The sequence below is a fragment of the Myotis yumanensis genome, unplaced genomic scaffold (assembly GCF_028538775.1).
Source record: "Myotis yumanensis isolate MYYU_CA2020_CCGP unplaced genomic scaffold, mMyoYum1.0.hap1 SCAF_9, whole genome shotgun sequence".
NCBI classification, from domain to species: domain Eukaryota; kingdom Metazoa; phylum Chordata; class Mammalia; order Chiroptera; family Vespertilionidae; genus Myotis; species Myotis yumanensis.
In genome coordinates this window covers 58,383,805-58,399,712 of record NW_027223760.1, presented here as the reverse complement: position 1 = coordinate 58,399,712, position 15,908 = coordinate 58,383,805, and the positions used below count along the sequence as shown (strand labels likewise).

At 38.6% G+C, this 15,908-nt stretch overlaps 1 protein-coding gene across 1 annotated transcript in view; it reads right to left on the bottom strand.

The window, feature by feature from the left end:
- HDAC9 (histone deacetylase 9) overlaps positions 1-15,908 on the bottom strand; it is a 751,983-nt gene that overhangs the window by 164,030 nt on the left and 572,045 nt on the right. The window lies entirely within an intron of this gene.

Sequence of the window (15,908 nt, the reverse complement as noted above, 5' to 3'; positions counted from 1 at the left end):
AATTCTTTTGCTGGATTCCCTCAATGGTTCTTCCCACTCCAGTGTCAGCGAAATGAAAGATTTACACTCACACACTCACATACACACAAAAGAAACCCCAGAAAGGTGAAAAAGAGAACAATGGAGAGCCCATATTTCTTCCAGTCTATAAATTTGGCTTGGATGACTGCCAAGACTTGCAACTTTATTGGATTCTCTAAGTCAATTTCTAGCCCACGTTCTGGAATTTTATAAAGAATTCCAGGGCTGAGTAGCAATCAGATCTATCCCTGATCAAGGAATGCCTTAACCTCCAGATGAAGGCGTTGGAATGTGTCACACGGGAAGCCGAGGGAACTCCAGCATGAAGGAAGGCAGGGGTCTATAAATCCTTGCAGAGCTGGCATGCTCAGGAAAGTTGGGTTGCTTGACGTGAAAAGAAAATCATTTATCAGGTGGTTCACACCACCTTTCACTTAACTATGATTCAAGTAACTTGCTCAAAAGAAAATGTTTCTTTAATATACAATCCTAAAACTTTTGAAATAATTTTACTAGAGCCCAGGGATATTTTTTTCAAATCTTGCTACAAACACAAAGATAATATCAGGAAAAATTATCTATTCCCTAGGACAGTGATGGCGAACCTTTTGAGCTCGGCGTGTCAGCATTTTGAAAAACCCTAACTTAACTCTGGTGCCGTGTCACATATAGAAATTTTTTGATATTTGCAACCATAGTAAAACAAAGATTTATATTTTTGATATTTATTTTATATATTTAAATGCCATTTAACAGAGAAAAAATCAACCAAAAAAATGAGTTCGCGTGTCAGAGGTGTCATAGGTTCGCCATCACTGCCCTAGGACTTTAAGTATACATACATTCTTCTAGAATGTTTTGGTAATCAACACACGAGTTAATTTGTTATATATTTTGATGAGCACATATATATTGATTAACTCAGAAGCAAATTAGAAGTCAAATAACACCAAATCAATTATTAATCTACAAGTGGTGATACATTCCCTATTCTTCTTATTAAGATACTTCCTATCTCTCTGATATATATGATAAATATGAAAGAAATTAAAGGGCTTCTGAGAATGGCGAATTCAGTAAAGATTCAGATAGGTGCAATATATTTTATTGGGGGAAACAGGGTGAAAATAACAACAAATATAATAAAGCCAATATAATTAGCATGTAACAATCTTATAATTAGACTAGAGGCCCAGTGCACGACTTTCGTGCACTCGTGTGGGGGGGAGGGTCCCTCAGCCCGGCCTGTGCCCTTTCACAGTCTGGGAGCCCTCGGGGGATGTCCCTGTGGGGAGTGGGCCTAAGCAGGCCATCAGACATCCTTAGTGCTACCACAGAGGTGGGCACCACTCCTGCACTCGCCAGCCATCAGCCCAGCTTCTGGCTCCCCTGTGGGAGCACACTGACCACAGCTCCTGCGTTGAGCATCTGCCCCCTGGTGGTCAGTGCATGTCATAGCGACCGGTCATTCTGCTGTTCAGTTGATTTGCATATTACCCTTTTATTATATAGGATTAATATTAATAATTATATTGTACTATTCAATTTAAAATACTATGCTTTATGGGTAAAGGGCATGACTAGACAATAAAAAGAAAAAAATGCAGTGATTAATAACCATAAGAAAAAATATTCAACTTATATTAGTAATCAAATAAAAGCAGATGAGAAGCCCAACAAAAAGACTTTTTTTTTCCAAACCAGGAAACTGGAATTTTAAAAAATATACTAAGCTGACAATGGAGTTGCGCCTTATAGACTCATAAGTGCTGCTTATAGAAGGATAATTTATTATTGCCTTTATGGAAAATAACCCACCCCTAGGTATCTAGAGCCTTTCAAAATATTTATATATCCTTTGAATATATACGTAATATAAGAATAAGTAATCTACCTAAAGGATTTTTGCCCTAAAGGTATTATTAACTGTAGACAAGTATTTATGTAAAAGATAATGTTTTATTTACAATAGGAAAAATGAGAATTATCTAAGTTAACTAATAATAGAAGAATGTTTATATGAATTATGCTACATCTATACCACAGAAAATTAGGCAGTCATTAAAATTCTGTTATTATAAATATTTAGTGAACAGAAGTACTTATCAGTTTTTAGAAGTATTAGTGTTAAAAAATAATATATACAGTATGATATATCTAAGTGACAGTATAATGTGGGTTATCTTTAATTGCTAATTTCATGTCTTTTCCAAATGGTTTTACAACAAACATTATTTCACAGTGAAAAAAAAGCATAAAACAAAGAGGAAGTGGAGAGGTAGATTTTAATGGGTCTTAGGGAAAGTGTTGTGCTCAAAAAGGCTGAAAAATGATGTGCAGAGTATTCTGGGCAGGAGAGAAAGCATGAACAATGGCTCAGAAGAAAGGACTTTGGAAAATATTATGTACAAGAAATCCATATAAATAGAGATCATGTTAAAGAACAAAATGGAAATGAAATCATATAGGTAATTAGTTGGATTATAGAGAACAAACAAATAGAATTTAATTCCGTCTTCCTTTTTTCTCTTATAGCCAAATTCCTTGAACAAAGAAAGGGTCTGCCTTTCACTTTATAATCTCCCACAGTAACCGCCACCATTCTGCTCAGCTGCTTCTGAACCGGCTTCATTTGGGGTTGAAAAGTGTCTTCTTTTTGCCAATAACAAATCTTTTCTCAGTCATCATGAGCCACCTAAACCTTCCATTGTGCTCTCCGAAATGGTAAACTCCCCTACCTTTTCCATGTCTTTTCTGAATACCCCTTTTCCTTAGCTGAAACCTGGCAAGGCTGCTTCTCCTATGATCTACCTGCTCAAGTGGTAGCTCCTTCCTCTCTGACACCTCACACACCTGCCTGCAGCAAGAAGATGGGGCTGGTGTTCTCCTTGTTCCTCACAGCTGCTTTGAGAGCATAAACCTCACTGCAGCCACCCACCCAATAATACTCTCTTGTAAAAAAGGATTAGATCACACAGGAAGAAAGAAGACACAACACAATAAGATGACAGACTGGACCCTGGGCCAGCCCGCTCCCTTTCCCACCTGTTACACTAGTATCTATCCCATCGCTTGCAGTTAGGATTCCATTCCCTCCTATTTTTCCACTATAATTTATGTTAAGTTCCCAATTATATATATTTCGTTAAGATTTAAATATGCTCAAGTTTCTGCCATCTTGAAAATAAAATTATATATTAACCAAGACACTACAAATATATACATATATACAAATATATATATATATATATATACATATATATATATATATATTCATCCTTAGCCCCATTGATCCCTCAAGTACCACTCTTTTCATCCCCTTTAGCAACCAAAATTCTTCAAAGGTTGGTCTACCTTGCTTTTTCATTTCTCCTTTTCTTCTCCTCTGCCTTAGTCACCAATCTCTACTTTCTCCTCCACATCCATTAGTCCACTAAAGAAGTTTCACTAAGGTCACCAATGGCCTCCATGTCACCAAATCCAATGATATTTTTATGGTCTCAGCCTATTAGGCTCCTCATTAACTTTCAACATATATTAGATACACCTTCCATTTTAAACACCCTTCTCTTGGCTTCTGTGACTGCATATCCTCCTGCTTTCCTTATCTCTCTTTCCCCTTCCCAATCAGTCTCCCTTGAAGGCCCATACTCCTCAGCACGCTCATTAAATACTGAAGTTATTCAAGACATCGTCTTAGACTTCTCTTTTCTTTCTACCCTTACTTCCTAGGCAATGCCACCACTCTCAATGTATTCAACTACCACTTATCACCAGATACTCCACAGATATCTTTTTCCAGGATGAACACTTCACTGAGCACCAGACCAAAATATCAGCCCATGTATTCAATATTTGTACTTGGATATCCCCAAGTCACTTCAAATTCAACATATCTTTTCCCAGCCTTCTCTAACTTACCAATGTTACCATGATTCATCCACTCTCTGAATCAGGAGCCCATCGTCCCGAGTTATCCTTAATGACCCCTCTCCCTGACTTTCCTCCATCTCATTTTAATTCATGACCAATTCCTGTTGATGTTGCTTCCAAATGCCACTCAAATCTATGTACTTATATCTATATCCACCCCTTGAATATTTTGCCTTCTGAATTTCTGTCTTTCTCTCCATCAGCTTCTAGTATTTACTCTTAGTGATTTCAATGTCCACATGAACACTTCATTCAATACCCTGATTTCTCAGTTCTCTGACTTCTCACATTCAATAAATTTGTCTTCTGTTTACAGTCATACTCCTTGACCTTACCATTAACAGTAAAACAACTCCTCCATAATTCAATGTCAAACATCTATCTTTCCTACTATTCTATTTTCCAGCTAATGCCTTAAGACTTTCAATCAATTGATCTTACTTAACTTTTACTGTCATTTACCCCACCAACATGTTCACTTCCCTCCTCTCTGGACTTAGAGGGTCCAGTGTATTCACATCCTTGCATGCACTTTCAGACACCCTGTCCCTTTCCCCCTCCAACATACACCTCTGGTCTTTCATGTCTGCTCTGGATACCATAATGAAATACCACAGGTTGGGTGGCATAAATAACATACATTTATTTCTCTAGTTCTGGAGGCTGGAAGTTGAGATTGAGGTCTAGTGCACTCTTCCTGGTTTGCAGATGTTTGCCTTTTCCTTGGAGTCCCCACATGGCCTTTCTTCTGATGCACTTGCAACATTGGGAGAGGGAGAGGGAAATGGTGAGGGAGAGGTAGGAGGCAGGAGGACACTCTGGTGTCTCTTACTCTTCTTATAAAAACACCAACCCTATCAGATTAGGGTCCCACCCTTATGACCTTTATCACTTTCTCACAGACCCTATTTCCAAATAGGGCTTCAACATATAAATTTGGGTGGACACAAACCTCTGGTCCACAACATACTTTCAGTCACTTCGTCCCTTTCTTCCTTCAACATTTTTCCCTGGTAAAATTGCAACACTGATTAAGAACAACTCACATCTGCTCTGTTCCTGCACCCAAATATATATATATATATATATATATATATATATATATATATATATATATGGAACATAGCCAGTCTTCCTTTAATTTCATGATTACAAACCTCAAGTAGGCTCTTCAGGACATCCAGAAATCATACTGTATTCTTTAGTCAATTAACTCTTCTTTCAGAAGAGTATTTCTATCTTCTCTTTTTATAAATTAACCCTTGTTCAATCTTTACCCCTTGCTGATGACTTTGCTTCTTATTCCACTTAGAAAATAAAAGCAATTAGAATAAAATTTCCTCATCTTTCCAAAATAAAATCTACCCTTCTTTCCCCACCATTCCCTGATCCTAAGAGCCATTAATTCCCCTGAGTATTTAATGGCAACCCCTCTGACCGATTCAAGGACACCTCACCTACAGTTTCCCCTCTCTCTCTGGTACCATCAGTGTTTTCCTAGATTGGATTGTTGCCAACAGAGTAAAAAACATATAAGTATCTCCTCTTAATAAAAACAAACCAAGCCCAGCTGGCGAGGCTCAGCTGTTGAGAGTCGACCTATGAACCAGGAGGTCACAGTTTGATTCCTAGTCAGGTTTCATGCCTGGGTTGCGGGTTCAATCCCCAGTGGGGGTTGTGCAGGAGGCAGCCAATCAATGATTCGCTCTCATCACTAATGTTTCTATCTCTCCCTCACCTTCCTCTCTGAAATCAATAAAAAATATTTTTTTAAAAATCAAAATAACAGTATCATACATGGTATGGCAAAAGTAGGTTTACAGTTGTTTGCATAAACATATAATAAATATACAAAAATAAACTCTTTTTTTTGTATGCTCACAACTGTAAACCTACGTTTGCCCACCTCTGTACTATAATGCTACAATGTAACATATAATACATAACAATCATATTTGCAAAAAATAATGTGATAAATAATAAGCTCTAATGTGTTTTACTCCTTTAATCCTAACATCTGAGGGCAGATAATATTATCCTCATTTCATAAATGAAACAATCCAGTCACAGGAAGATTAAAGAACTTGCTTAAAGTTTATGACCAGCAAGTGACAGTGCTGGGATTCTATCCCAGACAGGCTGGCACCGTCAGCAGGTGCATTTAATAAAAACCAGCATTTAAGACTGGCCGCACTACACAACCTGGCCTCTGCCCACTTCTTAAGCTTCACCTTGTACCACTATCCAGTGTGTGTCCTCCACTCCGGCCTTTGCACATGCTCCTAGCTCAATGCGGAATGTTCTCCACTTAGCTCTCCCCTCCTTCGACCTGGATAACACCTCCTTATCTGCCCATTTCCAACCCAACATCACTTCCACAGGGTTCCCTGAGCCTAGGCAGGTCCCAAGCAGGTTCCTCTGTTTATGCTCTTAAAGATCTGCCGACCCTCATTTCTGAGAATGTGTCTTAGTTTGTAATGATATACTGGTCACTGCAACTGATTTATTTGTTTTATTATCAATTATTGTGGTTTATGATTTCTGTCCACACCCCTACTTCCCACAGTGGGGTCACCACTTTATGACTTGGTTTTATCATCTACACTTACATAGTGCATGGCACACAGCCAGAGATCGGGAAAGAATAAAATAGATGTGAATAGATGCTCCTCGGGCTCTTCCTGTGGCCACTCCTTCGCTCTGACCTTGGCTGCCTGCCTTCTCTCAAGGGTCCCAGCTTTTGCAGGCCTGCTTTTTTGTGGGCGGTTGCCTCTTAGACTTCCTAGCAGCTTCTTTCTTAGACATAAAACTCTCTAGTCCTTACAGTTAATGGGGTCTTTTATTCAATGAACTATTGTGGAAAGTGCTTTAAAATAAGATATTATTATTTTTTTACAGAATAATCTGATTTTTACACTGGATTTTGGACCACTTGACAAGGAATTTGTTTTGTAATTTTCTGTACCCTTTAATGTCATGTTGAAAGATTTATTGTATATGATATCACGTGAACCAAAATTGTCCTTGTCTCAAGAATATTCAAGGAATGTTTTTGAATGAGCACTTTAAATAGATAATTTTCTGTCTTTTAAAATAACTTAATAATCTACTAGCTTCACAAAATATATAAAAACTTATATGTCATAATAAAGGATTCAATGGCTCAGCTTATTCTCTCATCTAATGCTAATAATTATTTTATTTTTGTAAAAAATATTGTTTTCTTAAACTTTAGAGTATGTAGGATGTTTCCTCTTTTAATTTGTGAACATCTCAGACTTTAGTAGTAAAACCTACAAATGATCCCACACAATTTTAATTTTTTTCTACTTTACTCCATACAATCTGCTTTATATTTTTTTCAGTTATGAAGACCAAGCAGTTAATCTAAACAAATGCATGCTAACGTACTTTTCTGTGAATTTATATCAATTTAATGATGATGTAATTTTTATCTTAATATTCTAATTTATGAAAAGTCTTTTAAGTTTTTGATTCTCTTTAGTCACGAATATCACTAATCATAGACCTCTGGCAGTATTTTTCCATCACTAAGAGTAACAATGTTTAAAGTACTAAGTGTGCTCATATTCTTATTTTTGTCGTTGTTGGCTACATTAGTGTTATGGATGTTTCTCCTCAAGACAAGGATGTATTTTCTGATGTCCTAGGGGCTAATGCAAAAGACTATCTCCTCCCCATATACAGCCAGGTGACATCCAAGGAAGGGAGTAGGACTTTGTATGTAAAAATGAATTTGGCTTTAACCAGTTTGGCTCAGTGGATAGAGCTTCGGCCTGGGGACAAAAGGGTCCTGGGTTCCATTCCAGTAAGGGCATGTACCTTGGTTGCAGGCTCCTCCCCTGCATGGGCCCTGGTTGGGGCACGTGCAAGAGGCAACCAAACGATGTGTTTCTCTCATATCAATGTTTCTCGATGTCTTTCTCTCTTTCTTCCACTCTTCCTGAGAATCAATGGAAAAATATCCTCGGTTGAGGATTAGCAAAAAAAAAAAAAAAAAAAAAAGCTGAATTTGAATGAGCAAGAAAGGAATTCAATCATTCTAGACTAGTCTGACTATTTGCATAACTGATGACATTTTCATTTTCTAGTCAACTTTACCAAAATGTCAAATATATTTGTGAATTCCGCAGTCAAACCCTCCCCAGGAAAGTAAAGAATAGGCACTAAGCACATCACTAGAAGCACTTTAAAAGTTCACTTTTTACTCCCCCTGACCAAAGTTCAGATTCCTCTCCATAAACTCTGTTTATTGTCCTGGCACTGACGGAAACTGAAAATTAGACAAGTGGAAAAGAATCTGATTATTTTAGTTGTGACATTCATTAAGATAGTCTCATGGACAGCAGAAATGCATATTTTCATTTTTCTAACATCCCCATGGTCAAGTGGGTATTCAATGGATAAGAAGAAGCATTACTAATTCCAACTTATAGAGAGTAATTTAGGTTTCAGAAATCATGATAACCATGGCCTAATCACCACTGATGAGAGAGATGTAGAAAGTCAAGAACATGTACACATTGTATAACAGAATCAGGCAATATATACAGAATCCAGAAAGAGAAAAGCAAAGATTATTTATAAACTCTTAAAATATTAAGCAATGAACTAGAGTTTAAACTACTTATAGTATCCAGTAGGCCCGGTAGCCACTTACTAATTTTGATTGATTTATTCTTTATGAAAGCATAACTGCATATAGGAAGTCTGTGTGATAAACTGACAAGAGATTGTGTTACTTTGTTAGCAGTAGTTGATTAACTTTTAGCTTTTAACTTAACTTGTAAAATGTAACTCTAGTTTGGGAAGCTGCAAGAATAAAAACAAAGAAATCTGTCCTGTTGAAAATGTTTTATATATAACTTCCTACAATCCAAAGAGTAATTGAGCATGTCAGACCAGTTGATTGGAATTCTGTTTTTAAAATTTCTCTTTTAGTGCATTGCTAATTTAGAGCTCAGCCATTTACCTCCCAATGCTAAGTATTATCACTAAAGTATTTCTGAATGTACTAAAGTATCAATCCTCAATGAAATATGTATAAAACCAAGCACAGCATGGAAAAACTATACAGCATGCATTTCTAAGTAAAGATGTGATGGTTGAGTTATTACTTCCAATACATTTGCTGAATTGGAATGTCATGTGCAATGACTTAAGTGCTTTAAATATTTCACTGGAAGCCAAAATAGGAGGTACCTCTGATTCATACTGATGCATTATCAATTTTGAAAATGACTTTAAGAAATATTTCTTTACCTACATACATATAGATTGCTTTTTTAAAAAAAGAACTGGAAATACACGTTTTAAAGAACAGGGCATATTTTAAGCTAAGTTGATATTCAATGATAACTATATCAGGTATATTGGTACAAAAGCTATTTGGTGCTCCTATAAAGAAGTGCAGAAAACAGCCAGAACCCAAGAAGAGCACAATTTACCTTCTAACAAATCAGTTTGCTGCTAAGTGCCCTTTCTAATGTCTCATTGAATGTGCTTGCCAAGAATGAAGTCTTTTACCTCTTGATAGCGCAAAAGAGCAATGAAAATAAAGCATGCTTTAGCGGATTTGGCACATTTTTAAAAAATCATAGTAATAAACTTCTGGTTCTTTATAGTAAGTTGTACAGAGGTTAAGAAGTCAGAAACTTGGTAAAGACAATGCTTTTAAAATATTTAATTAGATAGAAGATCCTAATGTTCTCCTATTATAATAAAATTTTGTTTTAAAAAATCATGGCTTGAAATGATTGTGTTGTCTTCTGTTGAACCCTGTTTTGTTTTGTTTTTAATTGTTGTATAGGGTTTTTCTTTGTTTATTCTTTTTGCTTTTTGGTTGGGTCGGGGTTATGATATTTGTTGTAAAAAGATATATAATATAAATAATACTGTTCATCTTGCTACATTAAGTACTTCGTTCATAAGAATTTCCCTCCCCCCATTCAGGTAAAGTTGAATAAGGCAAAAATGTCCATCAAAGTCCTCTAGCATCTTGTGGAATGCCTATGGTGGTTCATTTGAACTTGACTGAACTTTGCTTCCCTTCCAAATGGTGCCGGTTACACTCATCATAGTGGTATGAGATTCTGTTGGCTAACAAAACTGAAAAATTTTCAGTGGCAATTGTCCAGTGTCTCTGTTCATATCACTGGATGTTAACATTTTAAGGTCAGATCATAAATGAAAGATTAGTGAATGCTATTCCCCTCTCCTTCACTCTGCTAATGAATTGGGGGATATAGATGATCAGAAACCAACTCAGGAGCAGAGAAAGAAAAACAGATATTGACTCCTTCTCCTTGCTTTCCCCACTCGTTGACCTTGTAGGAACCTATACAATTATCTCTGGTTCTACTTTTCAGGAATGGCCCAGGCATAGCAGCATTGTAAATGACCTGTTAAATAACCTGCTATCTAGAGTTGACTGTTATGGATACGATACAGCTAATCATTTGGTCAATATGCCTTATAGGGTAGTCCCCCCCTTATCTGTGCAGGACACATTCCAAGACCCCAGTGGAGTCTGAAACTGCAGATAGTACCAATCCCTCTGCATATTGTTTTTTTCTATGCGCATATACTTATGGCATAGTTTATAATCCACTTGTAAATTAAACATAGTAAGAGATTAACACTATAACTAAAAAAATAGGATAATTATAACAATATACTGTAGTAGCAAACAGTTATGTGAATGTTCTCTCTCTCCCTCAAAATATCTTACTGTGCTGTGCTCACCTTTTTACTTAAAGGAAGCACTTTATGCTTCTCTTTGGCATATCTGAATTGCCAGCATCACTACTCTTGCACTTGGAGGCCATTATTAAGTAAAATAAGGGTCACGTGAACAAAAGCACCGCGATGCCAGGACAGTGGACCCGGTTGCCCTTTTGGCTAAGTGACTAACAGGTGGGGAGCGAGCACTGCATGGGCATGCTGTCCAAAGGGATGATCCCCATCCTGTGCAGGAGGGGCATGGCAGCACGAGGTGTCTTCTCGTCACTCCCACTGTGACAATTTAACATTTCTCAATTGTTTCTGTTCAGAATTTTCCATTTAGAATTTTTGGATCGCAGTTGACTGCAGGTAACTGAAACCACAGGAAGAGAAACTGTGGGCCAGAGGGGATGACTGTACCAGCTCCCACTGAAAGCTCCTATTAAACAGTAACTGCAGATTTTTGTTATATTCTGAAGTCCTCCTCTTCAGCTACACTGATATCTGTGATGAAAAACAGTCCCACATGATTTCTGAGCTTTAATTTTTTGCAATAAAATCTTATCCTATATAATAAAAGCCCAGCAACCATAACGGCACAATGACAGCTCGACCAGTCACTATGAGGTGCACTGACCACCTCTGGGTCCCTTTCCCCAGCCAGCAGGCTCCCATCGCTGGAAGGTGAACGGGGACCCAGGGGTGGGTGGTGGGGGATGCAGGCAGCACCAGGCTAAAGCCCCTGCCCCGCTGGTCACCCCACACAGACAGCGACCGCAGCGGGGGTGGGGCCAGCGAGTGGGTGGAATGGCTGACCTCTTGGTCCCTCCCCGGGCCTGAAGGCTCCCATCGCCCAATGGCAAACTGGGAAGCTGGGTGGGTGGCAGTGGGGGGCGGGGCTGGCTGCCGGCAGCTGGGGAAGATGGCCCTGATCTCAGGCTAGGCCTAGGGACCGTTCCGCACACGAATTAGGTGTGCCAGGCCTCTACTTTAGAAATAAAAGAAGTGCATTAGGTCTACTACACCTCATGAATAGGTGGTTTGCCCTACCATGTCAGTCTTTAAGAGAGGATGAAATGATACCACCTTAGGGATCTACGATTGACAAACGCTAGACTTTATCCACTTGTGCTCAATTTCCCAAGTCTGTAAGAAATGCTGTATACTCTCTTTGTTGTTAATTCCATATGTAAACATATAAACACAGACCTGGGATTCTTTCTGGAATTGAATAGGAACATGAGGATAAAATACTGTACAGCAGAATACTTGAACACTTAGTCAATAGGTATCACCTAAAGATATCTGGACCACTTGTAAAATTTTACATTCAAATTAGTAAATCAAGCCTTCTGGGTCCTCCAAAACTGCAAGTCACTGGGATGCATATTATTTTGGAATATGCTAATATACTCCTTTAAACCAGTTAACTTTAGTCTTTAAAGGGAGCTTTCTGAACAGACAGTTCGCTTTAGAACCAATGCTATTAATCTACATCTGCTGAGGGGAAAAACATTTCACAAAGAAAGTTTGTCTCTCACATCCTAGAATCTGGGAGGTGAAAGGAAGCAGGGAGATTTGCCAAGAAAAGAATAAGGGACATATGGGAATACCATTTTGTTCGTTTGTGTGAGTGCAAGGGAGCCAGGAAAACAGGAGCCCAGCAATAGCAGTTTAACTGAATGGCAGAACCCAAAGCACATGCACAGCTGCCAGCCCTTCCTCCCGAAAAATCCAGAAGGAAGGAGCTTGATGACAGTGCTGGAGAGCAGTTCTTAGGAAGCCTGGCATCTGTGGGCCCTAATGCCCACAGCCTTGAGCTTGGCAGACATGTGGCTATAGATAGGAATAAACACGTTCATGGAGAACCGGTCTCCTGGTGGAAGGGGAGACAGGGCATGTGATGGTGCTTATATTGCACAATGTAAGTTGAACCTTGAAGGAAAATAATAACAATGAAATAACTATGAAGAAGTTTTTGTTGTGAGTGTGGTGGGGGGAAGACACCAGGATGTGGGTCATGGTAAGGCAATAATAACCCACTGAAAGCAATTTGTTTAGTTTATCAACCAGTGGTTTCAGTTGACAAGATGCCCACCAATTTAATTCTTTTAACTTTTAAAAAACATGACTGGTTTTTGGACCACAATGACCGAAAAAAATCAGGTATTTTTCATCACATACAAAAGAGCCTCAGTATGAAAACTTTCTGAAAACAAGAAAGTAGGGCAAAAGAGTTGTTGCTTTTGTTTTTTTTCCTTTAAGAACCAGAATAAAAACAAAACATTTTAAGATAGATAATCAAAGTCTTCCAAGACTATAATAACACAAAATATTAGCATGACATTATAGTAATAAGTATAATAATATGATATTATAATAATAGGAAGATGATAGTAATGACCAAGACCTGAGCATAGATGCTACTGAGGGGAAAAGACTGTATCAGTAAATGTCCTTTGGTAAGATCACAGTTGTCATTATACTCACATATTACTACAGCAGATTTGCATTTAATCAGTGGTAGTTTCTTGGTATCTTTTGGTATATACATTTAGTCATTTAGATACATGAAATTCCAAAAACTTTTAGGGTAGCAATGTACATTCTATGACTATTGTCAAAATTTCTAAATTTTATGTACACAAGTTTTAACTTTGTCCATATCATTCTTACTATAATTGTAAGTTTTCTTCTCCCATTCAATTCTAATTCTCCATCACCACACACTATAACAAAAATAGCTACAAACAATTAAATTGGTCTATTTAATAAAAAGTAGGCAACAGGCTTGGCTGGCATGATTCAGTGATTAAGTACCGACCTATGGACCAGGAGGTCATGGTTTGATTTCTGGTCAGGGCCATGCCTGGGTGGGAGGCTCGACCCCCCAGTGTGGGGTGTGCAGGAGGCAGCCAATCATTGATGTTTTTCTCTCTCCCTTCCTCTCTGAAATCAATAATAAAAAAGCATATAACTAAATAAAATTTCAACCAAATGAATTAAATTATGTAGTATCACATACATAACAAGATCATGTAGAAAGAATACCAGATCGATTGACCAGTCTTTTTTCATGCTGTGTGTGTGTGTGTGTGTGTGTGTGTGTGAAATTTACCGCTATATAAAATTACAATGATGTAAAATACTCATGTTCTCCAAGTGTGTTTGATATATACAATTTAGACACTGGTATCAAAAAGCAAAACTCTTGCCCTGGCCAGTATGGCTCAGTTGGTTGGAGTGTCTTCTCGTACATCACAACGTGGCAAGTTTGATTCCCAGTCAGAGCACATACCCAGGTTGTTAGTTTAATCCCCAGTCAGGGTATGTACAGGAGGCAACCAACGGATGTTTCTCTCTCACTCTCTACCTTCCTTTTTCTCCAAAACCAATAAAAACATACTTTTTAAAAAGCAAGACACTTTGTAAAGATGGAAAGAAAAAAGCAAGGAAAAACCGACATTATAGATGATAAACCAGCAGGTAACAAATCTAATACTATTGAAGATAAAAAACACACAAATTAGTTGGAAGATTCTTTCCTATTATATAACACTAGGAGCCCAGCGCACAAAATCGCGCGGCACTGCCCACCTACCTGCAGCCCTGCCTTGACACCCGAACCTGTCCACGCAGAGCTCCAGTGTACCTGGCCCAGCCCCCAAACCCTCTGGCCTTCTCTGGCTGCTTCAAGCCCTGCCCTCAGTCCCTCCAGTCGCATCAGGCTGGTCCCACCTTCTCCAGGTGCCTCCCCGCTTCCGCCCTGTCTCCAGAGCAACACAGCGGCTCCATGCCCTCATGGCTCAGGAGGAGAGTGTGGAAGCCTCCCACCTGCTGCGCTGTGCTCCTTCCCCCTGGCAGGTGGGTTGCGGGGCACTCATAGTGCCAGTGGTGGGTGGCGAAGGACTGGTGAGGGGGGAGCTATGGGCTCTCACCCCTGCCCTCCCCAGCACAGGATGATCCTGCCTCCTCCGGGCGCATCCCTGCTTCTGCCCCGTCTCCAGAGCAATGCCCCAGCTAATATGCTAATGGTCTGGTTGTTACCCATTACGGCACCCTGACCATTAGCATATTAGTTCTTTATTAGTATAGATTTGCTCTATACTGCAAATACTAGTATAGAAAATACTACAGTAGAAAATCTTGTAAGTAAATGTGAAATTTGAGAGTGGAATTTATCTCAGGAATTATTCTTTCCCATCTAAGTTATTTTAAAACTATCATCAGGACTTTGACTAAAAGTGTAAAGTACGTGTCAGGGACTGAGCAAAACTCAGCAAGGTTTAGAGAGAAGAGAGCTGTAGACAGATTCTGAGGGCAGATGCAGCACTTCTTAGTCAGTATGAGCTAAACCACATACAAGTAATGAAATCTGGACAGCCCAGAGCCAAGAACCAGACGAAGAGGCTGGACTGGGCAGATCCAATTACCATGGAGCAGGCACTTAAAACTACAAACTAGAAAGTGAAATATTAGCCATCAGAAAAGCAGGTGGGCAGAATAAAACTAAGGGGAAGCAGATTGTGCAGCAGGATCATCGCGGGCCAACTAACCAAAGGGTCTCGATCTCTGAGCAAATAATCGGAGTAATAGGTAGCCTCACCTTTTAATCAGAGAGTTGCAAAGTATTTGTATATTTGTCATTTTCCTGAGGTGTAAGGAATCCCATAAGTAGACTAATTAAAAAAGTTTTCACAAAAAGTTGGAGCACTTGGAAGTGAGCAGGTCAAGAACAAGGCAGTTTCCCACAAGAGTAAGCATGTAACTGCCATGGTTTCCCCCTTTCTCTGATGTTTAGGGAGCCATTCACAGTGTAGACAGTAATTAGTAACATATCCGTCCTCTCCTTCATTCAAGTTGAATAATCAAATAAAGTAACAAGTCAATGTGCCCCTTTCTAATCACTGGCATTTGCTCCTTATGAGCGAGTGTGAGAGATAAAACTGGGAATAGGAGAGACCTTCAACATCCTCTCAAAAACAGAGTTGTTTTAGAGATTCACATGTAATTTAGAAGAAAAAGGCATGTACAAAACTTCAGTTCTGCAATAGTAAAAATATAATACAAAATAAACCAAAAGAAACACGTTTTCCTTTAAACGACTTAAGAACATTGGACACAAAGAAAATTTTAAAAGAATTAAACTAAAACAAAACACAGAAACAAAAAGAACCCCTTCATAGCCTCTACTTGCTTTTAAATACAAT